General features: G+C 36.5%; 1 pseudogene; it reads left to right on the forward strand.

Annotated features, from left to right (window-relative positions):
- Nucleotides 1-17,402, forward strand: part of LOC127684754 (60S ribosomal protein L21-like) — a 144,538-nt pseudogene extending 127,136 nt beyond the window's left edge.
- The last annotated feature ends 5,151 nt before the right edge of the window (nucleotides 17,403-22,553 follow it).

Below are 22,553 nucleotides of genomic sequence, written 5' to 3' on the forward strand. Positions count from 1 at the left end.
CCTAACTTAGGATGATATTTTCCATTTCCACCCATTTGCCTAAGAATTTCATGTATCTATTTTATTAATAGCTGAGTAAGTATTCCATACTGTAAATATACCACATTTTCTGTATCCATTCCTCTGCTGATGGACAGCTGAGTTCTTTCCACCTTCTGGCTATTATAAATAGGGATGCTATAAACATAGTGGAGCATGAGTCCTTATTACTGGGGAATTCTCTGGATATGCCTAGGAGTGGTATAATGGGGTCATCCAGTAGTATTATACCCAGTTTTCTAACAATCCGTCAGATTGATTTCCAGACTGGTTATATCAGCTTGCAATTCCATCAGAAGTGGAAGAGTGTTCCTCTTTCTCCACATTCTCGCCAGCACCTGCTGTCTCCTGAGTTTTTGATCTTAGCCATTCTGACTGGAGTGAGGAGAATTCTCAGGTTTGTTTTGATTTGTATTTTCTTGCCTAAGGATGATTAAGGATATTGAATATTTCTTTAGGTGTTTCTCAGCCATTTGATACTCCTCAGATGAAAATTCATTGTTTAGCTCTGTACCCCATTTTATTTATTTTTTTAAATATAATATACTTTTTTTAAATTTTATTCGATATATTTTTATTTACATTTCAAATGATTTCCCCTTTTCTGGTTCCCCACTCCCCAAAAGTCACATAAGCCCCCTTCCCTCCCTCTGTTCTCCCACCCATCCCTTCCCACTTCCCTGTTCTGGTTTTGTCTTATACTGCTACACTGGGTCTTTCCTCTCTGGTGTCTAACTTCTTGAGTTCTTTGTATATCTTGGATATTAGCCCTCTGTCGGATGTAGGGTTGGTAAAGATCTCTTCCCAGTTTGTTGATTACCATTTTGTCCTTTCGACAATGTCCTTTGCCTTATAGAAACTTTGTAATTTTATGAGGTCCCATTTGTCAATTTTGATCTTAAACTACTGGTGTTCTGTTCAAGAAATTTTCTCCTATGCCCATGTACTCAAGGGTCTTGCCCAGTTCCTTTTTGATTAGTTTCAGTATGTCTGGTTTTAGATGGAGGTCCTTGATCCACTTGGACTTGAGCTTAGAGCAAGGAGATAAGAATGGATCAATTTGCATTCTTCTGCATGATGGCCTCCAGTTGAACCATCACCATTTGGTGAAAAGGCTATCTTTTTTTCCACTGGAATATTTTAGCTTCTTTGTCAAAGATCAAGTGACCATAGGTGTGTGGGTTCATTTCTGAGTCTTCAATTATATTCCATTGATCTACCTGCCTGTCACTGTACCAATACCATGCAGTTTTTAAGACTATTGCTCTGTAGTACTGCTTGAGGTCACGGATACTGATTCCCCCAGAAGTTCTTTTACTGTTGAGAATAGTGTTAGCTACCCTGGGTTTTTTGTTATTCAGAAGAATTTGAGAATTGCTCTTTCAAACTCATTGAAGAATTGAGTTGGGATTTTGATGGGGATTGACTTGAATCTGTCTATTGATTTTGGCAAGATGGCAATTTTTACTATGTTAATCCTGCCAATCCAAGACATGGAGAGGACTTCTTCGACTTCTTTCTTCTGAGACTTGAAGTTCTTGTCATATAGATCCTTCATTTGTTTGGTTAGAGTCACACTAAGATACTTTATATTGTTTGTGGCTACTGTGAAGGGTGTCATTTCACTAATTTCTTTCTCAGTCTGTTTATCCTTTGAGTAGAGGACGGCTACTGATTTGCTTGAGTTAATTTTATATGAAGCCACTTTGTTGAATTTGTTTATTAGCTGTAGTAGTTCTGTGGTGGAGTTTTTTGGGTTTAATATCATATCATCTGCAAACAGTGATAATTTGGCTTCTTCCTTTCCAATTTGTATCCCATTGACCTCTCTTTGTTGTCTAATACATCTAGCTAGAACTTCACTTACTGTATTGAATAAATATGGAGAGAGAGGACAGCCTTGTCTAGTCCCTGATTTTAGTGCGATTGCGTCAAGTTCCTCTCCATTTAGTTTGATGTTGGCTACTGGTTTGCTGTATATTGTTTTTACTATGTTTAGATATGGGCCTTGAGTTCTTTTTCTTTCCAAGACCTTTAACATGAAAGGATGCTGAGTTTTGTCAAATGCTTTTTCAGCATCTAATGAAGTGACCATGTGTTTGTTTTTTTGAGTTTGTTTATGTAATAGATTACATTGATGGATTTCCATATATTGAACCACCCCTGCATCCAGGGGATGAAGCCCACTTGATCATGATGAATGATTGTTTTGATGTGTTCTTGGATTCAGTTGGAAAGAATTTTATTGAGTATTTTTGCAATGATATTCATAAGGGAAATTGGTCTGAAGTTCTCTTTCTTTGTTGTATCTTTGTGTGGTTTTGTTATCAGCGAAATTGTGGCTTCATAGAACGAGTTGGGTGGTGTTCCTTCTGTTTCTACTTTGTGGAATAGTTTGAAAAGTATTGTTGTTAGGACTTCTTTGAAGATCTGATAGAATTCTGCACTAAAACCATCTGTTCCTGTGCTTTTTTTTGGTTGGGAGACTGTCAATGATCACTTCTATTTCTTTAGGGGTCATGGGACTGTTTAGATGGTCTATTTGGTCCTGATTTAATTTTGGTATTTGGTATTTGTCTAGGAAATTGTCCATTTCCTCCAGATTCCCCAGTTGTGTTGAATATAGGCTTTTGTAGTAGGATTGGTGATTTTTTGAATTTCCTCAGTTTCTGTTGTTATTTCTCCCTTTTTCATTTCTGATTTTGTTAATTTGGATACTGTCTCTGCACCCTCTGGTTAGTCTGGCTAATGGTTTATCTATCTTGTTGATTTTCTCAAAGAACCAGCTCCTTGTTTTTATGATTCTTTGTATAGTTCTTGTAGTTTCTACTAGGTTGATTTCAGCCCTCAGTTTGATGATTTCCTACCTTCTACTCCTTTTGGTTTATTAGGTTCTTTCTGTTCTAAAGCTTTCAGGTGTACCATTAAGCTTCTAGTGTATGCTCTCTCCAGCTTCTTTTTCAAGACACTCAGAGCTATGAGTTTTCTTCTTGGCACTGCTTTCATTGTGTATCATAGATTTGGTTATGTTGTGCCTTCATTTTTATTAAATTCTAAAAAGTCTTTGATTTATTTCCTTATTTCTTCCTTGACCAAATTATCATTGAGTAAAACATTGTTCAGCTTCCATGTGTATGTGTTATTTCTCTTGCTTTTATTTCTATTGAAGACCAACCTTACTCCATTGTGATCTGATAGGAGACATGGGATTAGTTCCATCTTCTTATATCTGTTTAGGTCTGTTTTGTGACCAAATATATGGTCAGTTTTTGGAGAAGGTACCATGAGATGCTGAGAAGAAGTTATATTCTTTTTATTTTGGATGACATGTTCTATAGATGTCTATTAAATCCATTTGGTCCAAAACCTCTCTTAGCTTCACTGTGTCTCTATTTAGTTTGTGTTTTCCTGATCTGTCCAGAGAGGAGAATGGGGTGTTGAAGTCACCCACAATTACTGTATATGGTGCAATATATGCTTTAAGCTTTAGTAACAATTCTTTTAAGAATTAGGGTGCCCTTGTATTTGGAGCATAGATGTTCAGAATTCTTCTTGGTAGATTTTTCTTTTGATGAGCCCAAAGTGTTCTTCTGTTTCTTTTTTGATGACTTTTGGTTGAAAGTCTATTTTATTGGATATTATAATGGCTACTCCAGCTTGTTTCCTGGGACCATTTGCTTGGAAAACTATTTTCCAGCCTTTTACTCCGAGGTAGTGTTTGTCTTTGACACTAAGAATAGTGATTGTTGCTTCCTGCTATTTTTGATGCAATTTTTATGTTTGTGTGATTATCTTCTTTTGGGTTTGTTAAAAGAAGATTAACTTCTTGCTTTTTCTAGTGTGTAGTTTCCCTCCTGTTGTGTTTTTTTATCCATTCATTTTCCTTTGAAGGGATGGATTTGTGGAAAAATACTGTGTAAATTTATTTTTGTTATGGAATACCTTGGTCTCTCCATCTATGTTAATTGAGATATTTGCTGGATTAAGCTTTCTGTTTTGGCAGGTACGTTCCCTTAGGGTCTGTATGACATCTGCTCGGGCTCTTCTGGCTTTCATAGTCTCTGGTGAGAAGTCCAGTGTAATTCTGATAGGTCTACTATTATATGTTACTTGACCTTTTTCTCTTATTGCCTTTAATATTTTTCATTTGTTATGTACATTTGGTGTTTTTATTATTATGTGCCAGGAGAAATTTCTTTTCTGGTCAAATCTATTTGGAGTTCTGTAGGCTTCTTGTATGTTCACAGGCTTATCCTTTTTCAGGTTAGGGAAGTTTTTTTTTCCATAATTTTGTTGAAGATATTTACTGGCACAATGAATTGGAATTATTCACTCTCTTCTATACCTATAATCCTTAGGTTTGGTCTTCTCATTTTGTCCTAAATTTCCTGGGTGTTTTGGGTCAGGAGCTTTTTGCATTTTTCATTTTCTTTGACTGTTCTATTGATGCTTTCTATGGTATCTTCTGGATCCTAGGTTTTCAATATACAGGATTGTTTCCCTTTCTGATTTCTTTATTGTTTCCACCTCCATTTTTATATCCTGGGTGATTTTGTTCAATTCTGTCACTTTGTGTGTGTGTGTGTGTGTGTGTGTGTGTGTTTTCCTTTAGTTCTTTAAGGGCTTCTCCCTGTTTACTGTATTCTTCTGTATTTCTTTAAGGGAGTTATTTATGTCCTTCTTGAAGCCCTCCATCAGCATCATGAGCTGTGATTTTAAATCCAAATCTTGCTTTTCTAGTGTGTTGGGTACCCAGGACTTGCTGTTGGGAGAATTGGATTCGGATGATGGCATATTGCCTTGATTTCTGTTAGTAACGTTCTTATGTTTGCCTTTTTCCATCTCTTTATCTCTGGTGTTAGTTGATAATGCTGTCACTGGCTGGTGCTTGTCCCTCCTGTGTGCCTGCAAGCCTATCTCAGCAACCCTGGGTAACCAGTTTTCCTCTGGTACAGATTGCTGTCAGTCTGACCAGCTCCTGAATGAAGGTGGGGCCCTGGCAGACTGTGTCCCAAGTCATCTTATACTTGGGTGCTCTCTGTGTTCCTGGCTATAGCAGTCTGCTCAGTTGCAGGAGTGAAGATGGTGGCCTCACCTCTAATTGCGGGACTCCGTGTGGAGCAGATATCCCTTAGCAGACTAGATGCACAGACAGCTGTGGTAGTGCTGCCCAGCCCCTGGGTGCAGGTATGGCCCTGGCTAGCCATGTCCCAAGCAATCTTACACTCGGGTGATCTCTGTGTACCTGACTGAACCTGGCTGCTCAGTCGCAGGAGCAAAGATGGTGGCCATGGTTTTATTTTCTACCCTATCATCTGTTTCCTCACTGAAGATTTTATGACATTACTGAATTCCTTCTATACAGGCTTTCTATTGAGATTTTAAAGAGAAAAAATATGTGGCAAATGGAAAATTCAAAACTGACAGTTCTCACAGACAGCTTCTATCTCCATGTTCGAGATCATACTGAAAGGAAAAGGTCATGTATTTTAATATTTTCTTAATATTTGTTTAAAATCTTCCATCACACATGCTAATTTATAATAATTTTAATACACACCAAATCACCAATTCAAATACATTCTCTTTTAACTACTGTTTTTCTGACTGATAGAGACTACCAGATGTTTTTATTTGAATTTTAACTCCAAATAAAAACTGGAAAATATTGGGTGTTAACAATAAAAATTGGCATTATTTCTTTTTTAATTAGATGTTTTCTATATTTACATTTCAAATGTTATCTGCTTTCCTGGTTTGCCCTTTGAAAATACACTATCCCCTTCCCCCTTCCCCTGCCCACCAACCCACAAACTCCTACTTCCCTGTCCTGGCATTCCCCTATATTGGGGCATTGAGCATTCTCAGGACTAAGGGCCTTCCCTCCCTTTGCTGTCCAACAAGGCCATCCTCTGCTGCATATGCATCTGGAGCCATGGGTCCCTCCATATGTACCTTTTGGTTGGTGGTAGTCCCTGGGAGCTCTGGGGGTATTGGTTGGTTCATACTGTTGTTCCTCCTATGAGGTTGCAAGCTCCTTCAGTTTGGACTGAGCATTTTTTCTTAGAATAAAAAACTGCCTTCACATATCATTCATTTTAGGACTTTTGTATCTTCCATCATTGTGATGATTGTCTTTTACAATTAAAAGTGATAATAAAAATACTGAAACTTATTCTGTATAAGTGTATGCTCTATGTTTTTAGATACTTCTAAATTATCCATATAGAATAGTTCTATTATATTTTATATATCTACAGAGGCAATAGTAGGACTATGTAATGGATACAAAATATAATTTACACATACACTTATGCTTCATAAATGCTCCATTGCCACACTGCTGACGTTAGCTTTCTTCCTTTTTTCCTTCCATGTAGAAAAAAGTCCCTTAACTCAGGACCACTAGTAAGGAAAAGGTCTGCTAATGATCAGTTCCTCCTCCTGTTCAACTACTTGATGAGAAGGAGAACAGTCTCAGGTTTTACATCACATGCCTTTACTTAGAATGGTTGTTCCTTCTTGAAATAGAATTTCCTTTGGCTGGCCTAAAACAGTCCTGTGCTCCACGTGGCTTTTTGCAGAGCCATCTGGGGAAGGAGTTAAAAAATCTAGAAAAATGGTCTGTAGTGGGAGCCTTTGTACTCTGCCCCTGGAGGACAGCACACACCAGTTGCATTCTAGCAAATGTTCCAATACTTTGCTAGTTGCTTACTGGGCCTCTGTAAATTCAAATGAAGTGAGTTACCAGATTTACCTTAAAAGGCTGAAGACAAAGAATCTACATTCTTCACCTTTGGGTTTCATTCAAACATTTGATAGGCTATTACATATCTACAACAGATTTACAAAGAATGTGGACATCGGTATATTTAAAAAGAAAAAATCTGGATCAAAGCTATGATTGATTTGATTCATAGGCACATAGAAACCTTGCAGAATTATAGATACTTCTAAAATCTCAGATTTCAGGACTGTTATAATAATTATTTCTGTATTAGTGCTGTTACATTCTCTATCTGTCTTGTCTGTATGTCTCTCTCTTAGTCTTTCTGTCACTTTCTATCTCTCTCTCATTCTGGCATTGGAAGATGTAATCAGATCTTGCACATATATGCCATGCAGTGACCCATCACCAAGTTAAAATTGTGCTAGAGTTCTACAGTCTTTGGCATAATCTAGCAGACTCAATGCATCTAAAGTTTCAATAAAGAATAGGTATTAATATGTGTTCAGTACTGAACATTAAGTTTAGTGTTCCTAAACTTTCCCTTTTAAAGGACACCCTCTGTTGGTACTGGCTTTAATTCTTTTATGAGGATATAGTGTTGAGGGGTCCACCATACTTTGGTTGGTATCCCTGAGACACCTGGTCTTTACTGAAAGGAAATGAAGGAGAAACAGATCTCAGAAAGTTGGGGGGGGGTGGTTGGACTTAGAGGAGAGGCAGACAATTGCCCTTTTTCCTTAATATGATCTCTTATTTTTACCTGCTTTATAATATTTTATCATTATTTATTTAATTACTTCCTTTAAATGTTTTTCTGAGTAGATGTCTTGGCTACAAAAATGCAAAAATATATGCCAGGTAGAAACAACCAAGATAAATATTCCCAAACTCAGCTCTCCCCTGATATAGTGGGACACATTCTACAAATGTTCCTTTATTGTAGTATTTCTGTAGCAAGGAGGATCTCAAGTTGAATTTCTGTCTCTGTAAATAGATATCCAAATTATAGAAATTATAAAAATACTTAATTTAGAAAATTAGATTCTAAAGTGTGAAATAAGAAGAGTTATAGAATACAATTAATGCTTATGAAATGGTACCTATAATTTAATTGCATACTAACCCATGGAATCCAAACATCTTGATATAAAGATGTGGCAATATTTAAAATTCAACTGTAAGAATCTTTAGTCAAATAATCTGAGGATTATTGGTGGATATCAGAATAAATAAAACAAATCTTGATCTAAAATTTTATTATTTTGTAATAAAACAAAGATCATGCACCAGCATGAAAAAGAGCCCCTTACAAGCCACTGAAATTTAAAGTTATAGATGTTGTAGTTGTCTTCACACAATCTAATCCATGTTGCATGCATCCTTTCTTCTTCTGAATATGATAAACATTATTTACAAATATTTTTAATGTGCCTGAGCTATTATAGTATCCCATGTGAACTTTACTTTTAGTAATAGAGTTATTTTACAGTCTTAACTGCTATCCTAAGTGTGTGGAATATGTCTCCATCATCTGTTCCTCTTTAACTTTTTGTTTAGTGTACTTGTCCTGCTCAGACACCAGTTGCTGGGGACCAGCACTCTCAGTGAATGGGTTCCAGAGAGGATGTAAGGATCAGGCAAGGGGAAGGATGAATCAGACACCAAAACCGGAATGTTTTGCAACTCTGACTGACTAGCAATCAGAAAGTGCCTTTATTTATACAGATTCAAAAACACTCATGATTTCAAGAGATACAGCTGGCCAGCATAATCTACATTGATCTTAATACCACTCTCTTCTCTGATCCTAGTACTGCCCGTTAAGTCCCACTTAAAGTACCCAATTTCTTTTCTAGTCCAAAGTCCCAAAGTGTTCCATATTCTTCTAAAAGTGAGGTCAGGCTTATGACAGCAATACCTCATTCCTGGTTCCAATTTCTGTCTTAGATAGTGTTCAATTGCTGTGAAGAGACATCATGACCACAGGAACTCTTATAATGGAAAATATTTAATTAGGGGTTCGTTTCCAGGCTCAGGGGTTTTGTAAATTGTTATATTGAATGAAGAAGCACAATGGCACTCAGGCAAACATGATGCTGGAGAGGTAGCTATAAATTCTACATCCTGAAACAGCAAGCAACAGGTGGAAAGAGATATTAGGTTTAACATGAGCATTTGAAACCCCAAAGGCCACCCCCACAACCTATTTCCTCCAAAAAGGCCATCTCTTCTCCAAGATAGCTACACTTCCTTTTTATCTCAAGCAAAGGCACTCCTTGATGACCAAATATTCACAGATATGCGCTTATGGGGGCCATTCCTTTTCAAACCACCACAAAGAAGGAAAGAATAAACAATTTAAACTATACCATGATGTTGAAGGCATATGGGTTGGAAGTCTGGATGGCAGTAGTAGGACTATTTAGATCTAACAACAAGATTTTTGTAGGTGTGGAAACATGAGGACAATCATGGAGGTTTACTCTTATGAGATAGAGGTTAAAACACAGTAGCTCAACAAAGTAAAGGATTTCAAGTCACTTTAGAAAAACAACCAATTAGAAACTAAAATGTTACACAAAACAAAAATATACACCATAAATCAAAAGAAACAAATAAAAAGCAAAGATACATTTAAGCCAATTATCTAACCAATATACTAACAAACAAACCAAAAAACAACAAAGAAGTAGAAAAAAAGCAAGCAGGAAAAACATAGATAAAATAGAAAATAATGAAGTACAAACTATGTTTGCATTTGTTGCTCTGGTTTTTCAAAAGTACAGGATGGGATTCTCAAAACTGTTCCTGAGCAAAACTCATCCACACCAGTGGTTGAAGCAGATTCATTGCCTGTGGGGGAAGATGTCCAGTGGATATACAAGTATAGTTCTACTTGTAACCATGGAGCAGGTCTGTTTGCAGAACTCAGAGGTAGCTAGATAAGCAGAGGTAGAGACTGAGTGGTCCCTGAGACAGGACAGTGAAGGTAGGACCTTATCCCAGGGATTATGGACTCACTTCTGGGGCCAAGAGGCACAAGTTGGACTTTACCCACAGAAGTTGAGTTGTCTTTGGGGCCAGACAGGAAAAATGTGATCGAAGACTTTCTCTCCAAAGTCTCTTTTGTGCGTTGTTTAAACCGTACTTGTTGTCAAAGGACAAAATGAGAAGGTTGCTATGTTGAACTTTTATATTCTTTCTTGATTGGGGAAAGAAATAATTAGAATCTAGAATAAAGGTAGAAACTTATAAAAAATGAAAAAGAATATGATTATCATAAATAAAATATGCCAATTAATATAAAAGAAAATCGTAAAAGCATTTAAATAATGGATAATTTAGGTAAATGAGCTCCAAAGCAATTTTATTAGTGATTTATATTAAATAACTAATAAATGTAGGTGAATTAAAAATTTTAGTAATATACAATGCAATATGTAAGTGTGAAGGCATTGACTAGTAAACATTTAAGCAACTATAATTAGTGAGAAGAAAAAATAGTGAAAATAAGTCCTAAATTTACCTGTCTGTCTGTGTGTGTGCATGCAGGGGTGTGTCTCTGTGTGGTATGTGATTCATATATAAGCTAAAAATAAAACTATCTACCACAGTGGTAAATGAACTTAGTTTAATTCACCTACTAAAGGAAATTTATTAAAATTAGGCTTCAAAATCTATCCATTCTAATCTATATGCAAGAAGCCCAAATTAAAATAAAATGATGTCCAAGCACTAAAAATAAACTGATTGTCAGTATCCCCTAAGTAAATGCAAATAAAAGTTAAAATGTATTGTGAATTTTCTCACAATTGAAGGTAGAATACAGTTAAAAGGTTGAAGTTGTTGTTAAAGGATGCATATCTGTTACTTTCTGTTGCTGAGACCATAACCACAAAAGAAAAAAGCTACCATGGAGGAGTTTATTTTCTCTTCTGGTTCCAGGAGAATCCATAGTGGTGGACGATGCACAGTGTCAGGCTGACAGAGAAAGGAGCTAAGAGACAATGTCGTGAAATACAAGCAGGAAGCAAGAGAATGAATTGGAAAGAGAGAGGAGTTTTGAACTGTCAAAGTGCTCCCGGTGGCACATTGTTTCCTGCAAAGTCACATCACATGAAGGTTTATACCTCCCAAAACATCACTGCCAAATGAGGACCAAGTGTTCAATGTCCCCTACTAGGGCCACTGCTCATTCAAAGCACTACAAAGACCATTAAAAGAGATGTGTTTTCTTCATCCAATGTGAAAGAACACATAGGATGGAAGATGCTTTATAATATTGGATATGAGAAGAAAGAGGAATAAATTTATAGAAGGAAAACAATGAGAAATATATTTTAATTTACACAGACATGTCTGAGGTCTATGATATACCTAGAAAATAACTAAAAATAATAGGGTTATGGAACAATAGAGTGGGGGAAGAGCAGGTTAAACCTGGGACCTCCTTAGGGAGAGGTAACACATGTCAATACAGGAGGGAAGAGTTTAAAATATTAGCAAGGATGTCTAAGCAATTCTGAAAGACTCATACTATTTTCTGTTTTTCTAAACATCCTATAACACACATAATTCTATCTATACATAAACATGTATAGTTTGAACTGTCAAAGCCTGGTGTAGGATAATGCCTTATGGAGGCCTTGGAACCCCTGGAAACCATCCTTGCCATTCCTCTTGGTTGACTATCAAAATGAAGTAATAATATCCTATTCCGAAAGAAACCATCCATCTTAGTTGCACTATATAAAGAATCAAGATAGAAGAATGAAACCTCATTTTTGCAGTATGTCTTTCATAGTACCATAATATACTGCAGATGCAGGCTGTTGAGGGAGAAAAGGCATCAATGGTGTTACCTGTGAACCCAAACAATTTTTATAAGAACCACTCGGGTGAATTTGGGGTCCACTCCTTAAAAGGGAATGGGATAGGGGGTAGTGGAGGGCATACTGGGAAGGGAGAAATCATTTGAAATGTAAACAAATGAAATGATTAATAAAAGAAAATGAAAAAATAAAGCACAATAAAATTTTAACTGTTGAAGAGATGTCTGCTGTTTCAATCTTTATAATTTTCACATGAAGAGCTCCCAGGGACTGAACCACCAACCAAGGATTACACATGTAGGGTCCCATGGCTCCAGCTACATGTGTAGCAGAAGATGACCATTTCAGACATCAATGAGAGGAGAGGCCATTGGTCTTGTGAAGGCTCAATTCCACAGAATAGGGGAATGCAAGTCAGGAAATTGGGGGAGGAGCAAAGGGGAGGCAGATGGCATAGGGGTTTTCAGAGCGGTAATATGGAAAGGGGTTAAAATTTGAAATGTAAATAATGCAAATATCTAATAAAAAAAGAAAAAAGGAAAAACAGAGGATAATACTTAATGCCATCTTTTTATATTTCCAATAAAATAAAATAGCTTATTTCAAAATAATTTATTTCAAAAATAGAGAAGTTTTCAATGAATATTAAAAATTTGAAATATTAAATGTATAGAATTTGACAATACCATGTTGGACTAGAGAGATGGCTCAGCAGTTAAGAGCACTGACTGCTCTTCCGAAGGTCCTGAGTTCAAATCCCAGCAACCACATAGTGGCCTACAACCATCCGTAATGAGATCTGATGCCCTCTTCTGGAGTGCTAAAGATATCTACAGTGTACTTATATATAATAAATAAATAAATCTTTAAAAAAAGAAGAAAAGAAAAGAATGCTTATGCTACCTACTGAATCAGTATCTCACATCTTCCCATACCATATAATCTCTTGATTTCTCCTTAAAGGCAGTCATTAACAGGAATACAATTCATACCAATTATAAAACTACTTAGTATTTGAAATTAAATTTAAAAACATGTCAGCTATTCTTAATAATGTTGTCATTTACACAGACACAGAGAGCAATGCCTCTCCTGGTTTCAGAAGAGAAATAGAAACACTGTAAACCAATTTCTACTGAAATGATGGTGTGAAAACAAACTTTTAGTCCCACAAAGAAGCATGCAGTTCTCCCTCACAGAAAAAAAAAGGCAGGAGTTTGACAACAAACATTCACCTTCTTTTGAAAGGCAGATTGGTTTGGGCTGTTCTGTGACCACAGAATTCATTGTAATTGAATTAGCCAGCATTACTGGAATGCCAAAGCTAAATATGTTGCAATTACATTTAAAGGTAAATGGCTAGGCCTGTGGGTCATATGTAATCCTAACAAATTTGAATTCTGTTTTTAATAAAAGATATATAAAGACAATACTGAAAAATAGCATTTTTTGAATTTTTGTATTTATACTATTAGGAACACTTAAAAGTATACTTAATAATTCCTAACAGGCATTTGAGGAGTATTTTGAGTGTACTGTGGATAAATATAGATCATTAAAAATAGGAATTCTATCCACTATTAATAACTGATAATGCTAATATGCATGTTTAAAAATAGTTCAACAATTGGATTTATATTCAAAGTGGTGTGTGTGTGTGTGTGTGTGTGTGTGTGTCTGTTACATTCCATGGCAAATTTACACTTTGAGCTTTGAGAGCTGTCAGATGTTTTTGCCAATAGAGTTGTTGAAAAGTACATCTCCATAGTTCAATTTGCTACTTCCGGCCAAAATAATTTGACACTTAAGAAGTGATGTGGTAAATTAGTTGACCTCTGCACATCACCAAATACAAGATGTTTCTTTTGCATCTGTGTGAGCCTCCGAAGCTGCTGACAAAGAGAGGCTTCGAAAAGTCTTCACCAGTGTTTGCTTGGCAACAAGTTTTTACAGAAAAACAAACATTCTTTAATTGTTTTTACATGTCACAGAATTACATATTATTAACTTCAATGTTTTTAAATAAGGAATGTTTAAGCTATGTAGGTCTCAGAAACTATTAACCATTTCATGAATATGAAATGACAATACCCCTTCATTTAAAATATTCACACAGTAAAGATTAAAGTATCTCTGTTATCAATTTAAACTAAAATGTCTATCTAGTCCCTTCAAAATTGTTCCCAGTCGGTATGTATTTTATTCAAAGTAACAGACCAGAGGCATCCTACCCTGCAGATGAGTAATCTCTTTAGGAAAGATTGTGTCTAATTCTTTAATGAGCATCTCAAATTATTTTCAATTTACTAAGTGAGAGAAATATTTTCTAGTAATTTACAGTCATACAAAAATATTAAGAAGGAGTGAGGCCCCCGCCCCGAAGCTGGCAGGCTGCCGAGCTGAGACTGGCAGAGTGAGCACAGAGAGGCTCAATGTGAAAAGGGAAAGATAATGTGCTCACACACTAATGGGCACTGAACTAGACACAGGCTCATTTTTCACATCATGTCATCTGTAAGGCTTGAATAAAAAGTAATGGCCAGAATGAGGCTGGCTCTATCTCAGACATTATCATTTACCTCCTCAGTTTTATTTGTGTTGACTTGTACAGTCTAAAAAGATGACAGTCTCTGGGCCTCTGGATCACTCACGGTGATAATACACAGCACATTACACTGTTGGTGACAGGTTCTGTTCTCCGGGATGGCATGTGAAAGGAACGCATCTCTTTCCGTCATTTCAAATGCTATAAACTGACAGAATAAAGACTCTTGCAGAGGGGACATCACAAACCCTGTCTGTTATGATTTTATGAGATAAACTGGAGTTTCTAGGGTATCTTGTTCAGGAAATTAGTGTCAGTCAAACTTTGGTGTTTTTCCCCCCAAGGGATAAATGGCAGATTCTAGAAAAGTGGCTTTGCTTTATTGCATGCAGCCAAACAGTCAAAACCTTCTGTCTAATCCAGAGCCAAACAGAGATAACTGTTTTTCAGCTAAAGCACCCCCAAACACCAACGGATCCTCTAAGAAGTAGTGCCATCCTCAACCATATCTTTAATAAAATAAAAATAAGCTGGTACCTTAAAATATTCGAAAGTTCCTTTATGTTTTCTCTTTTTCTAACTTAATATTCAGTGTAACTATAAACATGACAAGCTTGCAATCATTTTTCTTAGTGTGTTTAGTTGAGGTTTTCTCTTCTTTCTTTTTATTCTAGTAACTACTAACATTGAACTGAAGGCATCACGAAAATATGACAAAGGCAGGTAATAATCTCAGAATTCTATCAACTGATCCTCAACTGAGAACCATGTGTATTTCCTATTTAATGTCCTTTTAAAAAAAATCAGTTTCATAAGACTTTACAGATGCTTGAGTCATAATCTGGCATTTTAAGTTAGACTTGCTTATTGTACTTTTCCGTCAATTTCCATGTTTAAAACTTTTTGTGCTGTCAAGATATGTAGACGTCAGTAACAAAGGATGCTTCAGACACTCCACTATAAATGATCCTTTATTTAAACCTGTTTATTGTGTACACATTCAAAATATTATTTCAGTCTAGAATTTTACCTCATAATTGCATTTTTAAATAATTGCTTGATACTGTGCAATGACTAGATTTTAGAATATAAAGTCATTTTAAAAGTTTAAGATTTTAAGTACCCTTTAACAGCATATACATTGTCATTCAGTAAAGGAAATAATCATAAAAAATATAATTCAATTTTATTTGACTCTTCTACCACTAATACTAATTTCGCATACTATTTACAAATGAAAATCTGATAATTAACTGCAACTATGGACCCTGGGTTTAAGGAAAAATTAAAAGATTTCTTTCAAATGTTCACATGAAACATGTAAAACTTATAGCTCATAATTTCAGAGATAGATATTTAGACATTTCTGGGTCTGAAATGTCTCCTGGGTCATTCCCCCCTCACCTCCCATTAAGATATCTACATTCATACATTTGTTGTAATACATTATGCAGTTAGATGGTTAAGTTGTATCATAGAGGACTTGGAGAAATGAGTGGAGAACTTGGAAAAACGAATGAAAGGATCATTACTGTATGACATTGAGCTGTAGTGCAACCCCGTAGTAAGAACAATAATATCAAACAGCCAGTTCCCCCCAGAGCTCCCAGGGACTAAACCACCAACCAAAGAGTACACATGGCTCTAAAGCATATGTAGCAGAGGATGGCCTTGTCAGGCATCAATGAGAGGAGAAGCCCTTGGACCTGTGATGGCTCGATGCCCCACTGTAGGGGAATGCATGGATGGAGAGGCAGAAGTGGGTGAGTGGGGGAACACCCTCATAGAAGCAAGCAGGGGAAGGAGATGGGGGGTCTCCAGAGGGGAAACCTGGAAAGGGCTTAACATTTGCAATGTAAATAAATAGTCAATAAAAGAAAAGAAAAAAAAGATGGTTACCAAATTTTTTCAATATTTACCCAAATGAAGCATGTTTTCATGAGATCTGTCCCCCTACAACTTCTTCCCAAACCCAGGCATGGTATTCTCTACTTAAATAGGAACACTGTCAACACATTGCACCATGGCTTCTATCTCCTAGAGGATCCCTTTTCTGTAAGCCCAGTGGATCTTCCTCTGCCTTTATTATGTTGCAGGTGACTAAACACCACACTTGTCTGTATTCTCTCCATTTCTCAGACCAGCACATCATGAACAGCAGTTCACAAAAAGCCGATGTTTGACAAGGTGGGGTCACAGAGGTCCTTTTCCCATGGCTCCTGCAGCCACCCTTCAGATTCAGAAGCACACATTCAATACCTACTGGGGAGGATCTACCATGTTACTGTAACAGTATAAATTTGGTTATCCTAACTTAAGGAATAAAAATAGTAACAACAATAGTTAAGACAGCATTTCATTTTATGAGCACAAACTTGTCTAGTAAATAAGTCTTTGAGTGAAAATTTATAAATCAGTGAGTTGTTTAAGAAACACATCTTCCTGTTCATATTTAGAATGTAGAACTCTCAAGTGGGCACCCTTAGGTGAAGCTCACAGCGACAACAGAATTTAAACCTTCAAAAAAATTTTTTTAAATTTGGTGTGCCAAAGTCTACAAAGAAGGACAATTTCATAATTGTCTCAAAGTGATTTTTCTGCCCCCTACACAAAAGGGTGCCCCATAGCTCCTGGCTGTCGCTGGGCAACACAAGGATGCGGAGAACATGTCACTAGCTGGCGCTCAGTGTAAAACTCACGTTCCTGGGGACTGGGAATGGCTGCCCAAGCCCATTAGGTTTCCATGTCATGTCCTGAGACTTGCTTCGGCTTCTCTTTGTTCAGTCTTATCCCTTAGTGTCCATGTTGAACTCTCCTCCCAGAACAAGTAAGCCCTTTTCCTTGTAGTCTGCCCATGAAGGCGACAGGTTAAGGGTGTATCGGCTCCATTCCTGATAAATGGCAGCGTTATCTGGCTCTTTTGTGTGCTTCTCGGCCAGATATCGGGGTTAGGACATACGAAATCTTGCATTCTCCATGTCCCTTTTATTTTGGAAAGCTTTTGAGAGCTTAACATTTCTCTGTTTTCTTGTTGTTCAGACTAAACCATCCCCTCCTGAATCTGTTAACGAGTGGCCTCTTGCCTCCTGGAGCAAATCCAGGCTTCCCCTTGCCATCTTCAAGGAAGCCACCTCTGATTCCCGCTTCTGTCGTTGTTCCCACTGCCCAGGCAGTTACTAGACTGAGATTGGCTATAGCACGCAAACGAATCAAATCCATAATAGCGGTGAAATGGGAAGTTGTTATATCAAATTGAAATTCAAAATATGAGAGTCAAAAGTTATACCTTATAAAAAACTAATACATGTTTACTAAAAAATTATTAATTATTCTTTACAGTATCAAAGTTTCCAACTCACCAGCCTTCTTGAATCTAAACATTAAAAAAGTGTAGTACAAAATGTCAGTCTATCGGCCTTCACTTCTAGAGACATTCTTGTTCAAATTTATGTTCCCTATGTCTTATGCTTTTGCTCATTCCCTAAGACACAATTTCCTTTTTTCTTACACTCCACCTACATAATTGCCTTCTATCTTCTGCATTAAATATAAAGCTCTTCAAAAATATTTTACTAAGAAATGCCCTTCGATGTTTAGGTAGTTCTAGTTTACATATTTTACTTTGAATTGAGAGGTCATCAGTAACATTCAGTTATTGGATCTTCTTGCTGCCTCTTGAAATATACAAACTGTTGCTGAACAAATGTTTGCATATGATTTTTTTAAAAAATATATGTATTTCACCTGAGCTATTTGGATTGACCAATTCAGTCTAAATCTATTGTTTATCTAGGAAACATGATACCTTCAGGACATCTCTTAGTGTTGCATTGTGACATTCAATTCTGTTTGTGGTGCCCACAAACCAAATTTTATGGTCCAGCCTGTCATGTTGATTATGAAGCTTAATTTGAACTCTGTTGTGATTTATATGTCATTACTCACAAGTTGACAGTGTTTGTTTTCCTGGATGTGACTTCTGTAATGATTCTGTATCCCAAACACTAGTGTGTCAAAGGTTTGGTCCTCAGATCCTGAGAATTTTAGGAAATAGGACCTTTAAGAAGGGAAACCCAAAGAGAGTCATTAGGACAGGAAAGTATGTCTTTAAGGAGGATTTTTACTTCCCGGGTATAATGAAGTGAATGGCTTTCCTCACCGCGTGTCTCAGCTATGATGTGTTGCCATAGACTCAACAAGGCCAGTGATAAACCAAAACGTCCTGAACTTTGAGCTACACTGAACCTGTTTCATTTATAGGTTGGTTTAGCTCAGACCCTTGTTAAGTAACAAAGATGGCTAACTCAATGGCCATTCTATCTATGTAATCATGGCTTTTTCAGACATAAGTGGTTATTATTATCATAAGCCATTAAGGTATTTAATCTTATAGATTTGTCTGCTTTTCTTTTGCCTGCTATCTTTTCTCAGATACTGGTAACAGGTGAGCATTTTCTTTAATGCTTCAGCCACATTCCATTTATAAATATCATATAGCTCAGAGGCTCATCAAAACCCTAATAAAAAACCTAAAGAAAAATTTAACTTGACTATTTCATAAACCTTATAACTTAATCAAGGAGACACTCTTAATTTCAAATATGAGGAAATATTAAAATCTTTTTAAATTACAATTATAGTGAAATTTTGTTCTATGCTCTTACAGTCTGTGGTAATAGTGTATCAATGAATGTTTGACTTGTTTTTACCTTTATGTAGCACTATATTTAAAATTATTGCAAAAGGTGAAAAAATTTTGACAATATCCAATTTCTCTTGTTAAAATATTTATGTTCAAGACCATTAAGGGAGAATTACCTAGAAGTATACAATACACCTAAAGCTTGTTTACATAGTCATTGAGTGTCATTAGGCTGGATGATCCATCTTATGTGCCTGAAGTAATCACTTACATAGGCATTTGGAAGGAAAATATGATATTAATATAATTGCTGGATTAATAGAAAGGACCTTTAGACATATAATATATTAGCCTTTGCTGCAGTGATTTCTAACTTTAACAAATATGTTCCATTCTCAAAACTAGCTATTCTTTGAGGAAATGTCTGTATGTTATCACCAGGCTGTCCATACCATTTTGAATTACATCATTCCATGTTTTCCAGTTGATAGGAAATCTCAGAGGAGACGTAGCTCCAGGTAAGCAAAATGCCACTGAAGTCCCACTTGCAGATTTGGTGAAGTCGATTGATCTCCTTTCAAGATTTCCTAATGATAAAGTCAACTAATGATGTGTCGCCACCTCCAGGGGAAATTTTTGAGGTAATGAACATGCAGTCAGCAATTTATGGATCAAATACACTGGGCAAAAGACTAAACTTTATTATAGTGGATACTCACAGCCTTATGTAATCTGCCAGTCTAAACCATGTGCTACTTTGGCACATGCCTTCCTGAAAATAGCAGACAAGTCTGTGAGCTGGCACAGTCTCAGCAAAGCAGATGGACATGCAACAAAATAAGTAGCAAAGAGACCTTGTTTCAACATCAAATATGTTTCTTCAAGGCTAGACTTTTGAGCAAAGTTCTATTGGGGATGTTCTGTCTAAGGGAAGATAGAAGATATCTCCTGCGTTTAGACTCCAACTACCTATCCCATCTTGTAGCTATCTAATCATCAAGTATAGTGCAATATTCAAAATTAGAAAGTAATAGTACTTTCAGTCAGTTTAGTTTAGAACTTGAAACACTTATAAAGATGAGGTTGCTGATTTTAAAAGGAATTACAGTTACTCAGCTACTTGAATAGCTAAAGTTGTATTGTATTTTATCATGATATTGTTCCCCCAGCCTGTTTAATCTTCTGTGGTTGCAAACATTGATGGTGAGCTTTTGACTAGTACAGTTCATTCAGGTATTGTTGACTAACGTCTATGCATAAGAATACATCCTTATGGTAAATAACAGTAGAGACTCTGAAAATAATGAAAATATCAAATATTTCAGCTTTTGCCAAATATTATTAGAAAGAGAAAAATGTTTTTGTTAGATGTCTTAAATAATTAAAATAATTAAAATTATTTCTAGAATATAAAATACTAAAATAATTATTAAAATACGTAAACAAAGTTAATATAAAATTTATGCATTTAGTATGTAAATAAATTCAATGTATTAGGAAGCTGTTTGAGGACAAATATAAGGAAAAAATTGCATTAAATGGTCTCATACTAACTCTGAAATTTTTTTACCACTAGAAATCCACAAGAGCTTTGACTATGTGACTACTTGATAATTTCCTATCTTCTGTCTGGAACTGCTGATAACAATATTTTAAAATTTATATTCTTCACACAATACATATTTAAAAATCTATAACTTTGTATGTAATATATTATTTAATTTAATAGCTCCTTTTATTTTTTTTTAAATTTTGTTTTACTTATTCACCTTATATCCCTGCCTGCTCACTGGCTCCTCCTGGTCAGTTCCTCATACAGTACTTCCCCAATCCTCTCTATTCTCTTCCTCCAAACATTGAAGAATGTTTGGGTTTCTCCCCACCTTAGCACTTCAAGTCCCTGCTACACTGGGGTCTTCCTTCTCCCATTGAGGCCAGTTAAGGCAGGCCCCCTAGAAGGAGCCCTACTCCAGTTTTTCGGAACCCACTTGAAGACTAAACTGCACATTGGTTAATAGCTGCTTTTTAATCACATAAAAAAAAAAAAACACACCTATGGTCACTTGATCTTCGACAAAGGAGCTGAAAGCATCCAGTGGAAAAAAGATAGTCTTTTCAACAAATGGTGCTGGTTCAATTGGAGTTCAGCATGCAGAAGAATGCGAATCGATCCATTCTTATCTCCTTGTACTAAGCTCAACTCCAAATGGATCAAGGACCTCCACATAAAACCTGACACACTGAAACTAATAGAAAAGAAATTGGGGAAGACCCTTGAGGACATGGGCACAGGGGAAAAGTTCCTGAATAGAACACCAATAGCTTATGCTCTAAGATCAAGAACTGACAAATGGGACCTCATAAAACTACAAAGTTTCTGTAAGGCAAAGGACACTGTCAAAAGGACAAAACATCAACCAACAGATTGGGAAAGGATCTTCACCAACCCTAAATCTGACAGAGGGCTAATATCTAATATATACAAAGAACTCAGGAAGGTAGAACCCAGAGAACCAAATAACCCCAGTAAAAAGTGGGGTACAGAGCTAAACAAAGAATTTTCACATGAAGAACTTCAGAGGGCTGATAAACACCTTAAGAAATGCTCAACATCATTAGTCATTAGGGAAATGCAAATCAAAACAACCCTGAGATTTCACCTCATACCAGTCAGAATGGCTAAGGTCAAAAACTCAGGAGACAGCAGGTGTTGGTGAGGATGTGGAGAAAGAGAAACACTCGTCCACTATTGGTGGGGTTGCAAGATGGTGCAACCACTTTGGAAATCAGTCTGGCGGTTCCTCAGAAAACTGGGCATGACACTTCTTGAGGACCCTGTTATACCACTCCTAGGCATATACCCAGAAGATTCTTCAGCATGCAATAAGGACACATGCTCCAGTATGTTCATAGCAGCCCTATTTGTAGTAGCCAGAAGCTGGAAAGAACCCAGGTGTCCTTCAACAGAGGAATGGATACAAAAAATGTGGTATATTTACACAATGGAGTACTATTCAGCCATTAGAAACAATGAATTCATGAAATTCTTAGACAAATGGATGGAGCTGGAGAACATCATACTAAGTGAGGTAACCCAGTCTCAAAAGATCAATCATGTTATGTACTCACTGATAAGTGGATATTAGCCTAGAAACTTTGAATACCCAAGACATAATCCACACATTAAATGAGGTCCAAAAAGAATGGAGGAGTGGCCCCTGGTTCTGGAAAGACTCAGTGCAACAGTATAGGGGAATACCAGAACAGGGAAGTGGGAAGCGGTAGATGGAGGAACAGGGGGAGGGAAGAAGGCTTATGGGACTTGTGGGGAGTGGGGACCCAGAAAAGGGGAAATCATTTGAAATGTAAATAAAAAATATATCAATAAAAAAGAAAACATAAGAAACAGAGACCCACTCATACACACACTCATGATTCCCATAGAAATGCTAAGCTAAAAACTTTAATATGTATAGAGGACCAAGCATAGACCCCATGTACCTTCAGTATGTATGTGTTCTAGTGAGCTTTGTTCAGTTCATTTACAGGACATTGTTCTCCTGGTGTCTTCTATAATCTCTGTCCCTTATACCTTTTTTGTTTTTTTGTTTTGTTTTGTTTTTCTTTTTTAAAATTTCTTATTTTGTTTTTTAAATAAATTATTGACAGAGAAGCAATGCAGGACAATATGTTAATCGGTTTTTGGTAGTGGCCAATCTACAGATAATAAATTCACATGGAACATCACTGAATGGGCTCTTCCAC

This window comes from Apodemus sylvaticus, chromosome 5 (assembly GCF_947179515.1).
Source record: "Apodemus sylvaticus chromosome 5, mApoSyl1.1, whole genome shotgun sequence".
NCBI lineage: Eukaryota > Metazoa > Chordata > Mammalia > Rodentia > Muridae > Apodemus > Apodemus sylvaticus.